Source organism: Physcomitrium patens, chromosome 9 (assembly GCF_059467195.1).
Source record: "Physcomitrium patens ecotype Gransden chromosome 9, ASM5946719v1, whole genome shotgun sequence".
Classification (NCBI taxonomy): Eukaryota; Viridiplantae; Streptophyta; class Bryopsida; order Funariales; family Funariaceae; genus Physcomitrium; species Physcomitrium patens.
Genome location: NC_143418.1, coordinates 2,879,940 through 2,894,316, shown reverse-complemented (window position 1 = coordinate 2,894,316; position 14,377 = coordinate 2,879,940). Strand labels below are relative to the sequence as shown.

At 30.8% G+C, this 14,377-nt stretch overlaps 1 long non-coding RNA gene across 3 annotated transcripts; it reads left to right on the top strand.

The window, feature by feature from the left end:
* Positions 1–1,989: 1,989 nt before the first annotated feature.
* Positions 1,990–5,271, top strand: LOC141045804 (uncharacterized). 3 transcript variants are annotated; one of them, XR_016504679.1, is made up of 5 exons: positions 1,990–2,128; positions 2,506–2,797; positions 3,570–3,622; positions 3,868–4,559; positions 5,080–5,271. It is a non-coding gene; the product is annotated as an uncharacterized LOC141045804 (long non-coding RNA). The 3 variants fall into 3 exon arrangements; XR_016504677.1 differs by having other exon boundaries at positions 5,073–5,271; XR_016504678.1 differs by having other exon boundaries at positions 1,997–2,128; positions 2,510–2,797; positions 5,073–5,271.
* The last annotated feature ends 9,106 nt before the right edge of the window (positions 5,272–14,377 follow it).

Sequence of the window (14,377 nt, the reverse complement as noted above, 5' to 3'; positions counted from 1 at the left end):
GTATTGCTGTGGCATGTTTGTAACTCAATCTGACAGTGCAATGGTGGCATTTTCATAAAACACACATGAAGTAATCAAGCTGTCCACCACATTTTCAAGTAAATCAGCTCCACTCCACTTGATTTGTTTGTCAACAATCCCATAACCTAAGAATCCCTGTAAGTCTGGTTCAAAAACTAATTCTTCAGTTCTGTAGTTAGCACGTCCCACAATCCATAGCATTATCTACAGAACATGGCACAGTTTTGTAAGGTCTGGTCTCCACTCTTGTGAAACCTAAATCAAGTTTGAACTTTAATATCCTTTAAACTTCCACAGCAAAGGAAAACTATATAACTTTTCTCCCATCTTGAGCACAAGCCCAGGTGATGATGCTCAGGTGTTAATGTGAACACTACCAGACTTGTGCCACATTGTCAGATCACCAGAGAACCTCTTACCAGCTGAGCCCCTTACCCCTGCGTACAGCATTGAAGAACACAGAAACAACAACAACAACAACAACAACAAAAAAAAAAAAAAAAAAAAAAAAAAAACTGCACATAATTTCAAACTAAAGGAACTTCTCTCATTACAGCCTTTGAATGATAGCCCCTGAGGGTTTCTGATACAAGCCTCTCTGGTACCCATATATGAACTTTACAGATATGCTCAACCACTTCTATGGACTAACCAAACATACCCAATAACCATTAGTCTGAGGTGCAACAACCTATATTTATTCTGAGTAGATATGCCAAAGTTTCAATTAAAATTCAGTTGCTTCCTAAAAACACATTTATTATTCATTAGAATTGTTTTCCAGTGTTAATAATTTCTAACAGAGATAATAATCTATACCTGAGCAAAACTATGCTCAGCGAGTGAGAGAGAGAGAGAGAGAGTATTTATAATCACACAAAGTGCTGAAAGTCTTGTACAGAGGGAGGAAACATTCTCTCTGCCTGTGCCACTTGCTTTGTTGTTGAGGGTTTTCCTTGGTCATGCCTGCTTCATGGACTTGGTTCTAGACTAGACTAGGGCTCAGAACTGTCCAGTTTCAAGTGTGTTAATGGGTTCCACAAGGCTCCAAGCAAAGCCCCAAAAGAGAGTATGGACACTAAGTTATGTCTTCCATGTCTTCACACACCTTTCAACTTGCCAACGGATCTCTAATGTCAACTTGAGTTACTAAGTAGGGTTTGAAAGTTGCACATGTTTTGCGGCCTGGATCAGAGAGACAGAAGAAGGGTTTTGGAGGTGGGTTCTGCCATTCTGATACCATTCTATTTGATCACCTAACTGATCTGTCATGGCCCTAGTTTTTTTCTTTTTTCTTTTTCTTTTTTTTTTTCAAAAAAGCTGCTTGTATGTTAACAGTTAGGAAATTTGAATATAAGTTGATGGGGTTCCTTCCAATGTGTGGCTTTGAGATTTTCATCCAATATTTGAATCAGTTGTTGTTGCTCTTGTATCTTACATCAGGACATAAAATGATGCATACTCCATGTTTAAGGATGATTTGCATTACTGAATGTAGCTTGTGTGCATATAAACGTGTAAATATGTGTATAATGTTTCAAGCAGACACTTTAAATGGATCCATTTATGAATGTTTTTGAGATGTAGAAGGTTTAGTGAACTGGTTTGGGTTCTTGAAGAGGTGTGATTTAATTGAATTTTATTAAATTGAAAGAAAAATTAAATATATGTATTCAAATTTAAATCCCTAACAAGAAAATTTATTTATTTACATAAGAAGGGTGTGATACTTAAGATGAATGAAACCTGAATACTTGTGTATTTTTGTATTTTTGTATAAGGGTGTTTCCTCAACAAACTTGACACAATTTCAAACAATTACTCTTAATTTTTTCTGTTTTTTATACTATCCTTCAATTCATACCAAGATAAAATCATTCAAAAATAGTATCCAAATTGAAGAGTATTGTACAAATTCAGTTTTTTGCGCATGATTGATGACAATACCTCAATCTTCTAGAAAAAAACAGACATTACATGTGAGAGTTTGGACAAGAACCAAACATGAAAAATCCATAGATAGCATGAATTTGTTTTTGGTGTCTTAAATTGCACATGGTGCCCAACAGAGCCCTACTGAGACTCCATCCTGCAAAACCAGGGCCAGGTCAATAACTAGCCCTATCATTACCTCTTACACAAATTGACTCTCTTCCTTCTACATCCACATTAGAGGACATCATGTGCATAGGGTGGAGTAGAGTCAAAGTAATTCTAACAATAATAATAAGTAAATAATAATAATCATAATAAAATTCACAATCATATTAGACCAAAATGACCTGGGAGTGGTTACATGATGTTTGTTGAGCAAGAGAAGCCATACAATTATTGTTTTTGTTTTTGTTTTTTTTTGTTTTTTGTTTTTTTGTTTTTTTGTTTTTTTGTTTTTTTGTTTTTTTGTTTTTTTGTTTTTTTGTTTTTTTTTCATAAACAATCATCTGTATTTAAAATATGAAATCCATTGTGGGGGGGGGGGACCAGACAGGGCCTGCAGGGCTCAGAGTCAATACAGGTTTGACTGCATGATGCTCTGATAAGTAAAATAAAAAAAAAAATGAAAAAAAAAAAAGAGATGATTCAACCTCACATATGATAGCTCTCTTTTAGAGCAGATATGTGATGTCCCAAGTCAAACAAAAGGACCTGATTGAGCTGTCTTTTCACACTCACTCACTCACAAACACACAAGCAAAAACTTAAAAATCCACAACTTCCACAGAAGAAGATGAAGAAGAAGAAGAAAAAGCTGTACTGGGAATTATTTCAAACTGCTGTATGTTTCTTTTTTGAAAATTTTATTTTCTTCCTCCCACAAAACTGTATGCCTCAAACAGTATGCTCAGGACATACAGTTAGTCACTACATATGTTTGAGGCATACTGTATGACAGACAGGACTAAGTTACAATGCCTGTCAATGGGGATTGTTGTAATAGTAGACTACACAAGAGTGTGGCCGCATATGTAGGACTTCAACTCAACTGCAGGTATATTGCAAACATGTGGTACATGCGGTGATTTGAGTGTGAACTGAGTAGAGTGTAGAGAGCAAGAGAGAGTACTGTGTTGCAGACACAGCTCTACTCTTAGATCCAGTGGAAATGAACTCACACAATTTAGTAGCACCAGGGTTTACATATAAATAAATAAAATAGAATAAAAAACTAAAAAGAAGGTAGAAAAGAGTAAGAACATGAGAGACAAGAAAAATAAGTTGTGATATTTTCTTATCAACCCACCTACTCATTTATTTATTTTTCAAAATTCTTGTATTATTTTTTAGTTTTCTTTTTTTGAAAAATCACATGGGTCTGTAGTAGCAGAGTAAGTTTTCTTTTTTTGGTTGAGAGAGTGAGAGAGAGAGGAGAGTGAGGCATGAGGTACTGCCAGCAGTGTCTTTCAACTACAACATCTCTTGGTCTAAGTTGTACCAGATACCATGCTTTTCTTTGCTTGTTTATGTGTGTGTGTGTTTTATTTATTTATTTATTTATTTGAGAACAATACCAGGAACAGTGAAAATAAGCTTTGTGGGTTCAAATGCAGGGAGGGCAAGGGAGCCAGTACCACCAGATGTCTAAACTGATGGAACAATAGAGGCAAGTGACATGCAGCTCTCTCTGTACAAAGGGACATGGCTCCAGCCTGCCCATGATCCAGCCAGGCCACCACAGCCTTGTACATAGAGAAAGAGAGAAACAAATATATATATATATATATATACAAAATTAAAAACAAATATAAATAAAATCATTCAATCAATCAATCAAACAAACAAACAAACAACAAGCCCCACCAAACTGTGCCATGAGCTCTTTACTATAACACACCCAATTTTTTGCAGGCTAATAAATAAATGCCATCCAGCAGAACCAAGGACCCAGCCCATGTGTACATGGGCTTGCCTGAAAACCTGCTTTAATCACCCTTCTGCACCCAATTCAAATTATATAAATAAATATATAAATAAAACTATATGCTGTAGTTTGCTTTATTTTATTCCTTATTATTACAATTATTAATAATGCTGCCCATTATTTTACATGCACATAACTGTGTATATACATATATGAATGAAAGCAGCAGCAGTAGAAGCAGAAGTAGAAGCTTAACATCATTGGTATTAAAACTCAAAGGTAAGTTAACACTATTGACCCAAGTACAACTTATGTACCAACATTTGAACTTCTGATTGTTGGAATCAAGGGAATGTGGCATAGATTAGGTTTTGGTCAAAGGGTGGAGGAGGAGGAGGATAGAAAAACCACACAGAGAAGCCATATATCTATTGTTTTACTATTATTATGGGCATTGAAGCTCAGATCTGCCCAAGCTCTGCCATGCCAGTCAACACACACTCTCACTCTCTCACTCACACAAACAAACCCACATTCAGAAAAAGGAAAAAAAAGGGGAAAAAAAAGAGGAAAAAAAAGAGGAAATTCAAAGGCATATTTGCATAGTAAAGTTGGACTTTTAATAGGGTTTGAATATATGGGGTCAGCTCCAGAGCAGCCCAGTGTTCTGTTGCCTGAGGTACATGTCTGCTCCGCCTTCATTTCACCCAGTACCCCCCCCCCTCCCTCCTTCGTACAGCCCTGCTCAGTCCAATGCAGAAAGGAAGAAGAAAATAAATAATAATAATAATAATAATAATAAGGTCTTTTTCTGATTTTACCTTTTGGGTTCCTTTCATATACATGTTTATATACAGAGATATAGGGGAATGTTAAATAGACCCTAGTTTTTACTAAATTAACCATTGAAAAAAAACCAAATGACATCTAGATTCATTTCTCCACTATTGGATCTGCAACCAATAAAAACCAACCACATTCATCATGGTTACCATGTTCTTCACCAAGAGTGGGTGTATTTAGTAAAAACATGGGTCTATTTAACATTTTCATATATATATATATATAAATATATAAATAAACAGTTTTGTCTTTATCTTGTTTTTTTTCTTTGTGAGTATGCTATTTTTTTTTCCCTTTCACTTTGAGTCTAATGACTAATTTTTTTTTGTGTTGTGGTCAAAATGGGAAGTGAGCAGGGGAAGCAACAGCCTTGGGCCCATATTCAGAGGGAAATGAAAAGGGGAATAGATAGAGCACAGGGCATTGCAAACTAGGTCAAACTTTGAATTTGTGTGTTGTTTAAGGCACTGAACAAACTGGGCCAGAATATGCATCAAAGCATCGTACTACTTTTTGACTCATTTATGACTTTAATTGTGATTTTTTTTCATTTTTTTGTTATTGAATTATTTGCTGGCTGAGAGATGGTGTTTGAAATAGTTATAATAAATATTTAAAAAAAAAAAAAAAAAAAAAAACTTATGCAGAAAATCTGTGACATGCTTGATACATTATGCCATGTTCTGCAAGTGACATTTTGCACCATGCTTACATGATGGGAATATACCTTATCTTTATTATTAGCAAGTTTTAGAAACCTTTGAATGAAAATAAATGTACATGACACAAAATAAACTAACTTAGAAAATCAGAATATGAATATTTGTTTAAGATTTTTATAAAATCTAAAATGAACTTTTTGACACTCATTTTGGTCTTAAAAAAAAGTAAAAACTACTTGTTGTGTGTGATTTAAGTTTCTTTCGAGGAGGATTTTAAATTTGAGAGAACTTTTAAATCCTTTGATAGGTTGAAATTTAGAATCCTGACTTAGTTGGATTAATACTTGGGAAAAATCATCTAAAATACCCTTACAAAAAAGTGTGAGGTGGAATGCATTTTTTTCTACATGGCAAAAAAAGGGTTGTTCTTTGAAATTTCTACAGGGTCCAAGAATTATTTAGAAAACTTTGTAAAGCCATGTCGCATATTACTATGAACAACCATGAAAAATAAATCAAATTTGCTTTACTTCACATATTTGTTAGAGTCAAAATATGAGTTGACATATTTAGATTTATAATAGAAGAAAAATTTGGTCCAATTTATAGCCTTTTCTAACCATACACCACATCTAAAAACCAATTAATTTTGAAGATTTTTCTATTATGAGTCCTTAAAATTTTACTTAACATATAATTTATATTATATGTTTATTTTATGTAAAAATTAACTTATAGAAATTATACATCTCTAAAGGACCAATGTATATAAGTATTTTTATAATATTTTATTTTCTTTATTTAATACGTTAAAATATAATTTATATTAAAAGTAGTTTTTTTTAATTTTTTAATATATATATAATTTAAAAATTACAGCACTAATAAATTCTTGTAATGTATTAAAAAATATTTGTTTATGTTTTGGTCATAATATGAGTTAATTGATCCTTAATGCATGGTTCATCTTCCAAGTAGTGCTATAAATACACATATACTAAAAAAATTATGTATTTTGAGTCATAAAAAAATATCAAATATCATATAGTAGAACATATTAAATTTTTAATATTCCAATAAACTTAAAAACACCATTTAAATATCAAATCACATATATTGTAGTAGGAATTATTTGTTTTATTTTTAAATTCTGATAATGTTATAACTTTTTTCAAGTTTTAAGAGTCATTGTAAAGAACTAAAATAAGCTTAGCGAGACAATCAAAGTTTTAGACTCAATTCATGCTTTTAAAAAACATAATTAATTTTATGTATTAAATTTAATATTGGGCAAACTTAATACAACCAACAACTTATATAAAACAAGTTCAATATTCTTATATTACTTTCAACCATTCAATGTTAGTAGTAGTATAAAAATGAGTTCTTTGAACTATTCTTATACATGTATATACTCATGTAGTTTCTTAACAAGATTGTGTATTATAAAGAATAAGAAATACTTTAAGTTTTTTAATTTTATATTATTATTATTTTTTAATACAAATTAAATAAAATATATATTAAAATTTAGGTAAAACATATTAAACTTCTCTAAAATTTACACTTTGAAATATAGTATTAAAATTAAAATTAAAATTTATATGTACATTTTTTAATTTTTTACTTTTTAGATTTATTTTTTTAATTATTTAACCAGGATTAAATTTAAAAAATAATTTCCTGAAATTTAATTACATATTCGTTGATACTCTTAAATATTTTTTTCTTTAGATTTTTATAATTAAGTTTTAATTTCATTTTTATTTTATACTTCTCAATTACTTGGTTATTTTCTTTAAATCTTTCATATAACCAAATCATCTTATCGTATTTATACTAAGAACTTGTACAATAATTTTGGTAATTGAAAAACTCTATATATTTATTAATATATTTGACTTGAAACAACTCCAATAGAATCTTGAAAGTAAATTCTTTTAAAGTAGTAAAACATTTATATCTTAAGCCTATTGTATCCAATTAAGTTTTATATTATAAAAAAATATACAAGAAAAAAATATTAAAATATATATATATATATATATATATATATATATATAAATTAAACTAAAACTAAAATTACAATTAATGATAGAAGGTCTTTAATGAATAATTTGACAAGTCAAGATTAAAGTTCAAGGCTTTTGAATTTATTTGTAAAAGGGTAGAATTTGTAACATAATATATTTATTAATAAACATTAGATCAATATTTTGAAAAATAAGTGAGGTTTTATACTATGTAAAAATAATTTAATATAATTTTAAAATAATTTAATTTAATTTAATTTAAAAATAAATAAATTTAATTAAATATTTATTATTAAGTTAATTTTAAGGTCTTTAAATTTGATGTAATAAACATATGTTAGGTTTGGATGCTAATGATATTTTCATGCATGAATGTTAATTTTAAATCACAAGGTAGATAAATAAATTTTATTAGAAAACTGATTTTCTAAAGTTTAGATAATATTATAAATAAACATATAGTATACACCTTTAAGTAGATACTAGTAGAAGAATAATATTTTTTTAATTTTTTTAATTCATTTAAAAAAATATAATAAAAAAACTAAAAACTAACACTAATATAAAACTAAGGATATGAAAGCTATGTGGTATTAAGTTTTTGTATAGCATAATGAAAAATTATCAAGTATGTTTGTTATATTATATTATTTAAATTAATTATAGATAATATTAATTGTCTTATTATCTTTTAATATTTTAATTTAAAAAAAATCAATAGGTAGTATTTTATATTTCATTTTTAATATATCTAATTTTAATAAAATATAACTAATTTATATTTGATACAAGCTACAAGCACACTTCAAATTGCTCTACACACATGCAAGGCTTTTGATTGGATCATCCAAATTACTTTTCCCTATCTTAGCATGGGTCCTTCCTTTTTATTACAATTATTAATCTTACAAACTATATATATATATATATATATATATATATTTTTTTTGACCTAATGCAAGTCTCAATCTCCCTCCTTGACAAGGAAAGAGAGGACCATGACCAGCACTAGGGCAAGGAAGAGAGAGAGGAGGCCAAGAGTTGTGCTAGAAAAAAGACAAAAAGGTAGGACTTATATCAAGGCAAGGGAGAGAAGGAAGAGGACCAAAACTCACAACAATATGATAAGGAAGAAGGGATTTGGATGAGCCAATCATAAGCCTTGCATGTGTGTATAGATATAATGGATGTGCATATGGCAATTTGGAGTGTGCTTGTAGCTTCAGCCTTTATATTTATAATAATAAAAAACTAAAATAATAATAATAATTATTATTATTCCTTTAATATTATAATTTAAAAGCATTTACAATTATTTTAATCAAGCTAAAAATAATACAAGCTTGTATAGATCAAAAATTATATATGATTTATGGTATCCTTAAAAAAAAATAATAATAATAATATATTCATATGAAAGGATTGTTTCATGAATTTATTTATATGACTTAAATAATGTATGGTAAGAATAATTAAACATGTGTAAATTTATAGGTAGACATTTGCACAACTTTGAGAATAATGAATAATGATATAATAGATTAGAAGTAAATCATTTACTAATAGAAATATTTATTCCAAAAGAACATCAAAAAATTAGATAGAATATTTAATAAGAAATAGATTAAAAACTTAAATTTTGAATTTTTTGTTTAGATAGAGCAAGTTAAATTACCTCGATGTTTTAGCAAAAAAGCAATTCATTTTTTTATTTTTTTTATAAATAAATAAATAAAGCCAAAAATATTTTAATCCAAAAAAATATAGTAAAATTTTGGATTTTACAATATAAATTATTGTGGCATTATAGATTATAGAGAATTATTAAAGCTTGTTTAGACATATAAGTTTCATTTGATAATAATTAAAAAAATGATATTTCAATATATAATATAAATGATTATAAACAACATATTGACAAATTAGGTTTTTGGTAATTTTTTTAGATTCATGACTATCTACTTGGATAAGTTTAAAAAAATTAATAAAGGAGATTTAATTTATTTACTACAGATATTTTGGAATGCAGTTTCTAATTATTATAGATTGGTGATTGGATTAGTAACGTATATTTTATGAAAATCTATTTATTTTTTGTAGTTTTTTTTACTAAATGTTATTGCAATATAATAAGGGTAGAACATTGTGTGTAAAAATAACTAACTAAATAAATATTTTTTTAATTTTATTTTTATTAGAATTTTTAAATTTTGTTCTCAATTTATGGGGAAGAATTTCAAATTAATCATTACAATAATAAGTAGGAGAAATTAGATTTGTAAAAGTCTGCAACAAATTAGTTGAGCCAAAATTAAAAAATTATATGTGGATCATTGATAATGTTCTGGCTTGCCTTTAATGTTTTTCTAGTTTTTTTTATTCAATATAAAATTTAAAACATAAGAAAATGTTAATTATTTTGAAGTCTTTATGAATTTAAAAATATCAAATTATCAAATTAATATAAATCTAAAATTGTCTGTATCATCTTGTATTGACTTAAATATTTTGAAGTCTTGATTTCGGTCTTTAGTAAACGTAACTTAATGTATTTAATTTAATTACGAAACCAAAATATTTAGTTTATAACATGTAGTTTGTAAGATTAATTTTTATTATCTTTATAAATCTTTACTTGATGTATAATGATACCAGGTATAATATATTAATTTAGTAATTTTCAGTTTTTCCATACACTGTATTTCCAAACAAATAAAAAAAAATATTATTACTAAAATTAATGTCTAATTATTTTTTAAAAATTATTTGATATTTTAGATTAAATCTAAATTAATCCTTTTTAAAATTAAGCAATTTTTTTTTGTAGAATAACCACCATTCTTGCAAATATGAGTAAAAAATTTCAGTAAAATTGATATAAAATTGGTATGATAATAGCTCAGTATAAAAAGAAGTGTTCTTAAAAATGCCACAAAGCATGAAAATAAATGCAAAAAATGTCATTTTTTTTCATACATTAGTCCATGCTTAGAAGACACATTTGATAAATTAGTTAGGGCATTTGAGATAGACTCAAAAGATGTCAAAAGAAAACAATGATGCAATGTTTTAAGATTATCCACAGAATACATTTTATTTCTTCAATACACATCTATTAAAAATAAATAAAATAAATAAAAACATCATGAGTCATAAAACTAACTCCCAATTAGTATCAAAATCTTAGATTAAATCTCAAATACAAATTTATAGCACTAAGGTATTAAATTCAAAATTCAAATTCAGAATTTAAACATTCAATATCAAAAAAATAAATAAATAAACAAGGCTCAACATCATGGGATTGGGTGTGGATTGTTATAAGCCACACAACAAATTATAACTTTGTGGATGGGGACGGAAAATTATGTTTTTGACAAAGACAAGCCCCAACAACATAACATCAAATGAAGTATATGTTAATTATGTCCATTATTGTTGTTGTCTTCAATTATTTTGCATTCAAAAACTGCAAAATAAATATTCCAAATGTTGGAATGTATTGATTTGAAGGAGAGGGGGGGGGGGGGCTAGATAAGTTTCACCCACCATATATATAAGCTTGATGCACAAGTACTGAGTTTTATGTGCTCAAATGTGGGTAGGTTAAAAGGAGCTGCAGGGAGTGAGTGAGTATGGATTGAGGGAGACAGAATACTCTCCAAATCTAGACTCATCTGAATGACAGATCCTCATCTGTAGTGTACAACTGCAATTAGCAATGCTCTCCCTTACAAAACCCTAATCTCATTTTTATTTATTTAATATTTATTTCTGGTCTTTTGTATTCTGTTTTATTTCCCCCCCTTAAGTTAATCCTCTCTCCTTCTTCTGCTTCTACTTCTGCTGTGCTTCAACTATTTCTACTTCTGCTTTCAATGGGGTGGTAATGTTGCACTGTGGTAATCAATCCAGCTGCTGCCCTCAGTACCACTGTACTGTTCAAATTTGGTCAGAGCCCACAAGGCTGACGGTCTCCTATTTCAGTGTCACATTCCCCAACCACTGTGTTGAAAAATACTCCCTGAAATTTGGTCAAAGAGTGTTCAAGCTATATTTCAAGCTTGGGGATGTGAAGGATTCTGTTACTTTTTGTTGTGTGTGTGTGTGTGTGTGTTTTTAAGAATAAAATACAATTGGTTTGAGTTTATTGGTAGATACTATATAGTACAAAGCACAACAAAAAAATCTTCTAGTTACAGTTATCTCTCATGCCATGTTTTGATCATATTGCTGAAGTGGAAAAGGTTATCTGGACTGCTGTCATATCATCCACATGGGTTTGTACTTGGTTTTTGTTTTGTTATGCATGACATTTGTTTTTTTTGTTTTTTGTTCAGCTCACAACCATGCAATGGTTAGAACCCATTCATAACTTTGTGCATAACACCTAAATTCCAACCCTAAAAGCATTAAAGTGGGTATGGTGTTATGAGAGAATCCAAATGGAGTTTTGTTTTAAGAGAAGAGGTGGCCCTAGTTGTGATGATTGGAATTAGGGAAATATAATCCAAGAATAGGCCTTTGGATTAAATGCATTCATCCCTTGTAATTGAGCCTCGTGGAATGGTACATGGCTGTACCCAAAGCCTCCTAACCTCAAGCACGCCTTATAATTAATCCAGGCCAAGAGCAATATATTGTGCCGTCATATTGTATTAGTCAGTGATTAGCAATTAAGTAAGGATTATTGTGACTGAGAGAGGTACATGTAAGGATGGGTAGTATTAGCAATGAGTGGTGAAAGAGCCAGGGTGCAAAGTATCAACTCAGGGTTTCTGTTTCTAGAGTGTGTCCTTTGAGCTCAGGCCTTACTACCTACCTTATTATGTTGCTCAACAGATGCCTGGCAATGGAGACATTTGGATCAGAGGGAGACTACAGAACAATGTAAAAATAGAAATTGATATAAAAACATTCATACTTCACCTCTGTGCAATGTTCGTGCAAAAAATACTCTTTTAACATTATGCTCACATTCTTGATATATTAAGGCAACCCTGGCATATTTGAGCCTGGTTAGTATGTTGATATGTCTCCATTTTCAGCTGAGCAAATAGATGGGACCATTATTAACTTGCATGTGGGGTTTCACCCCATTTTCAACAGCTTCTGTTGGCAGGAATGTTGATCAGTAGCTCAGCTGGAAACAGAGCTGGACCATAGTGCCAAAAGCATTGCCATTGACCAGAGCATGGGTTAGTGCTTAGTACCAATCCTGTGAAACCAGGCACTCTATCTTTGTGGGATATAAATAATACTAATTAAAGAACATAAATTATAGGGTTTGGACATGGCAAGCACTCAGAAATCTTGCTGCACATATCAGATGATCAAGGATGCAGAACTGCTGGAAACAGATCCAAATTTCTCAATTTAGAAGGGTGTTTTTGTCAGTTTAAAACTCCTAAGCACAATCAGGGCCATGGACATACTCCGTTCGTGTCAAAAAAGATCAAAAAATTAATTTAAGCAGTGCAACCAGTTCACATCAGCCAGTCATTTAAACTGATCTAGACCTCGTCTGTATCTTCATAGCATGACAAGCCGTATTCCTAGATTCCTAGTTCTGCAAGAAAGTTTGCAAGAGGATTGGGTTTGGCTTACTAAGCAGTCTTCACATTATTCGAGTTAGCACAGATCAGTCGTTGGGATTTCCTGTCTCTGCAAATAGGTATGAAATGCAGTGGATTGATCCTTTCACATCTCCAGCCATCTACTTTCATGCTGGTTCACAAGTTCAGGTTGAGCAAGCAAAGGTTCTTGTACACTTCAGGAACTAGTTTAGAGTTTTGAGCAAGAGAAATGTGAAGGAAATTTTTTCCTAATCCTCAAAAATTACAATGGTACTCTGCAACACAGAGGTCTCATTCAGTCATGTTAAAAGGAAGGCACCCCTGCCTATTCCCATGTACCACCGGACAAAGAGCAGCAACATATTTGTGAACATGGGATGGAGGTTGTGGCATACAAAAGTAATTTGAATTCTACAGTACAAATGAAACAACAGTCTGTACAATTCAGCAATTCTAATGTTTGTTACAGTGCATCCAATAGCAGAGTAGGAATTGGAATGAACCAGTCCTAAATGACGTGAAGCTTCAACACCACATCAACTCCTTACGTTGAGATCTGCACCAAGGGGTGCTTCTCAGCAGGACTACATGTCCAAACACTGAGAAACTCGTTAGAGCCAGCTTGACCCGTGATTATGATTCAATTAAATCCACTACTCAAGGATAACTCATGACTCTACTTGCATACTGGAACCCAACAAACCAATTCCATGAGGTCACCAATTATATATATATATTACAGAACACTTGGTGGCAGGCGACAGTACAGCTAACTCTCTCATGAACAGTCAGCATCATATTCCGTGACTCTTCAAGAAGTAGAGACGACTGCATGGATACTGTGTGTACATATAGTTTCTTGATCCTATATCCTCGTATTTGTCAGAAATACTGCAAACCGTTAGGTGCTTTCGAGAGGGATCCAGTAACTCGTCACATTCAAACACAAAAGTTGACGCTCATTCAAGTCGTAGAGAACCGCACACAAAAAGAAAGGAAAAAGGTCGACACCTGACTTGATTACTTCTCTTTAGATCAATATCTCACTGATTCAGAATGGTTTCAACATGCCTATCATCAGGTTTCCTAAATCTCAAGTCTGTACATAACACGAGTTTGAAAACATTATTCAACTTTTAAAATGCACATGAACACTGACCCGAACGTAGCCATTTAGAGGAAACCATATCTCATCCAGCTCGTTCAGTTTGAACGGTACATTTCTAGTTAATCCAAGAGACTGCAATGCATGAAACACCAAGATCCAGATGCTTATGTATCTTTATGATACAAATCAGGTACGCAGTATTTTATTCGGATGGTATGAAGTTCCGGGATTCAGCATGTTTAGAGAAAGCTTCAACATTAAGAGTGCTGGATGAC